Source organism: Zootoca vivipara, chromosome 13 (assembly GCF_965207765.1).
Source record: "Zootoca vivipara chromosome 13, rZooViv2.hap1.1, whole genome shotgun sequence".
In the NCBI taxonomy this organism is placed as follows: Eukaryota; Metazoa; Chordata; class Lepidosauria; order Squamata; family Lacertidae; genus Zootoca; species Zootoca vivipara.
In genome coordinates, this window is record NC_142596.1 from 14,245,019 (window position 1) to 14,249,225 (window position 4,207).

The following is a 4,207-nucleotide window of genomic DNA, read 5'->3' on the forward strand; positions in this document are numbered from 1 at the left end:
CTATTATTATGCCAACTTTCAAATGGCTTTATTATCTATTTTTTGTGGGAGCCTGGAAATGATGCTTCACAAGGAATTAGTCACTTAAGAGTCACTGTAGCCAAGAATTAGAAAAGCACAATTCTGGACCGTTCTGAAAGATGGTATCTACAAGTGATCAGATAAAAACCTTACTATTGGTATATGTGTTTATAAATTCTCATGCGGTTTCTGGGCCCATAAATTTGGTTCACAGTGATGGATACTCAAGTTCGGAGCTTTAAAATGTCATAATGAAACTCGGATTTATTTATTATTATTATTTGCCATTAGCAAGTATATTTTGCAAAATCACAAAGAACACGCCTTTTTCACCTTATTTTTTAAAAAATCTCAACTACAAGTTTTCTTGGATTTGCTGTAAACCTTTTCAGCACTTCCTTCTCAAATTCCTCCCCCCCCCCCCGGGTAGTTTTTCTGTGCACACTCAGTAAGCAGAGCCATTTTTTTTCTTTAAAAATGTTTAGGGGTACTCTCATTCTCCTACTCATATTGAAATACTTGCCCCTCAATGAGGCCAAACTTAGATTCACAAAATGTTTAGGGGTATGCGTACTCCTGCGTATCCCAGAAAAAAAGTGCACTCTGTGTGTGTGTGTGTGTGTGTGTGTGTGTGTGTGTGTGTGTGTAATTTTTATTCAATTTTCTGTAGAAAATTCATTTTTACATCCTTAAAATATCAGTGACTTCCCTTCTCTTTCCATGGTTCATTTTGCATAACATAAATCCCTGCATATTTTACATGAACTAAACCATTCAGTATGCTATTAATACATCCATCAAAATTTATTTACACTCTTGAATTTATCTTAACGCTGCCAGCAGTTTTCAAGTGTACACTGTTTCCCCACATATATTCAATAAACATTTTCCACCCTTCTCTAAACGTATAACAACAACAACAAAGATGTTTATTCGGCTTTACACCCATCATAAAACACAACACAACAAATCAAATAAAACAGTGGACTCGTACAAGCCACAAATAATATAACACAATTCACAGCTCAGCTAAACGTATATTGTTCTTGTTCTATATGTTTAGTCCGCAAGGTGCACATATTCCATCAGCTTTAATTGCCATTCTTCTCAGATTTTTTAAAACTTCATTGTGTGCTCATGCACTGAAGTGTCTTGGGCAACCCCAGTGTGTAAGGGCTCCCTGCATTTGGATTAGGGTAGTAGCACTTAGGACTGAGATGGGTCTGTTCTGCGTTTGTATCCTGCTTTTTGACATGTAGGGAGCTGCCTTTTCCAGGTCAGACCATTTGTCCATCTGGACGGTTAAGTCCAGTCAAAGGCAACTATGGGGTTGCGGAGCTCATCTCGCTTTCAGGCCGGCGTTTGTCCACAGACAGCTTTCTGAGTCATGAGGCCAGCATGACTAAACCGCTTGTGGTGCAACGGAACACGATGACGGAAACCAGAGCACATGGAAACACCGTTTACCTTCCCGCCACAGCGGTACCTATTTATCTACTTCAGGGGTCAGCAAACTTTTTCAGCAGGGGAGCCGGTCCACTGTCCCTCACACCTTGTGGGGGGCCGGACTATATTTTGAAAAAAAAATATGAATGAATTCCTATGCCCCACAAATAACCCAGAGATGCATTTTAAATAAAAGGACACATTCTGCTCATGTAAAAACATGCTGATTCCCGGACCGTCTGCGGGCCGGATATAGAAGGCGATTGGGCCACATCCGGCCCCTGGGCCTTAGTTTGGGAACCCCTGATCTACTTGCACTGGCATGCTTTCGAACTGCCAGTGTGGTGTAGTGGTTAAGAGTGGTGGACTCGTAATCTGATGAACCGGGTTTGATTCCCCGCTCCTCCACATGCAGCTGCTGGGTGACCTTGGGCTAGTCACACTTCTCTGAAGTCTCTCAGCCTCTCTCACCTCACAGAGATTTTGTTGTGGGGGAGGAAGGGAAAGGAGATTAACCTCTTTGAGACTCCTTAGGGTAGTGATAAAGCGGGATATCAAATCCAAACACTACTTCTAGGTTGGCAGAAGCTGGGACAGAACAACGAAAGCTCACTCCGTCGCGGGGATTCGAACCGCCAAGTTTCTGATCGGCAAGCCCAAGAGGCTCAGTGGTTTAGACCTATCTCAGTACTGTCCACACTGATTGGCAGCAGCCTGCCAAAGTTTCAGAAGGAACCCCCCCCTCCACTTGCAAATGGCTGGAGCGGCAGGCGTGAGAATTTTCTTGGTGCACAGACACCCAGGGATCAAATAAGGTACTGCTTCAGGGAGATGCTGCTGTAGCAAGACTGATAGCTTATCACTGCCTAACACGATGTGAGCCTTGAGCAGGTTTGCCAGACAAACATGTTGAGTTTACAGATTAATTTAGCGCTCGTACTCCTGCGCTTAAAAGATCAACAAGCCCTGAGCATGCAAATAATGACAACAAGCTTCTGCAGTGCAAGGCACCTACAGAAGTGGGGAAGATCATGAATCCTGCGTTTGAGAGTGATTCTCTCTGCTGCGTCAATGCCACTAGAGACAGTTTTAGGGCAGCGCACTGGGTGCCAGACTGCAGGGGGCGCCAAAAGAATGCTGCAGAACAGAGCATGAGAGGTGGAGGGGGCTCCAAATTTTAGCTTTGCACAGGGTGGTCTAAACCGCTGAGCCTCTTGGGCTTGCCGATTGGAAGGCCGGCAGTTTGAATTTCCGCGACAGGGTGGCTCCTGTTTCTCCGTTCCAGGTTCTGCCAACCTAGCTGTTCGAAAGTATGCCAGTGCAAGTAGATAAATCGGTACCGCTGTGGTGGGAAGGTAAATGGCGTTTCAGTTTGCTCTGGTCTCCGTCCCGGTGTTCCGTTGCGCCAGAAGCGGTTTAGTCATGCTGGCCCCATGACCCGGAAAGCTGTCTGTCGACAAACGTCATCTCCCTCGGCCTGAAAGTGAGATGAGCGCCACAACCCCATAATCGCCTTTGACTGGATTTAACCGTCCAGGAGTCCTTTATCTTTTTTTTTACCTTTGCCGCTGAAATTGGAAAGCTCAAAAGTCCTGCTTGGGGTGCAAAGCTGCATTCTCTTCTGGGCAAAAGCCATTAGCTTGACTCAGAAAGACAATGGAGTGCACCTCCAGGGGTGAAGTCAAACCCCTGGAGAATTACAGTGCCTGCTGTGGCTGCAGAGACTGGTAACTTCTTACGCGTAACTGCTGTCTCTCATGGGCGTAGCAGGGGGAGCAGAGAGGGCAGCTGCCCCCCTAAATCAAGTAAATCATCACAAAATACTCTTATTTATTTATTAATCTATCTATTTATACTTCTATTCAATTTTATACATTTCACTAATTTTATATGTTTCACTGACTTTACAATCATTTTGATATTTCAAAACTTGACTTCCTTCCCCCTCTTTCTGTGGTTCCCTAATTTTTTTAAAATATATTCTGCATATCCAAATTAACTTAGTTTGCTTGTTCATTTATTCATCTTCTGTAAATATATACAGTACTCTCAAAAAAACCCTGCAGGTTATTACAATAATCCTGCCAATGTTTTCATCTGCTTAGAAGTTATCTGTAAACATTCAACAAACTATTTCCATTCTTTTACTTTATTTTTTTTAAAAAAATGTTATCTTGATTTCTTATTCTTCCGGATTTCTTATTCTTCCGGTCTTCTTCTTTAGCTGTGATTCCTGCTTTGCACCGGTTTGGGCCAGATGACCGCACGGGATCCCTTCCAACTCCACGATTCTACGCGAACTGTGTAGTGTATCTGAAGAAGTGTGCATGCACACGAAAGCTCATACCAAAATAAAAACTTAGTTGGTCTTTAAGGTGCTACTGAAGGAATTTTTTTATTTTTGTGTTAATTCCAATGGGCCTACTCTTGAGTAAAACTGAGTTGGGTGCAACGCATTGCCAGCCAATAAAAGAGGGTGCGTGTGTTTACAGATAACTCCATGCAGTCCAGAGTCTAAAATCACCTAAGCGCACCGGCGTTTCTGGTGCGCCCAGAATTTATTGGGCAGGGAAACATCCTGCTGCCGGGGCGCAAGTTTGATCCGGAGAGGGAGCGGCGTTTGTTTGCCTTCAGCCCCGGCCTCCGCCCGGCCTCTCCGGGCTCTTCCCTCTGATAGGCGAAAGAGCAGCTCTTGCGCAACAGGCGGGCGGAGGCTGCGCAGCCATCGGCCTGCAGCTCT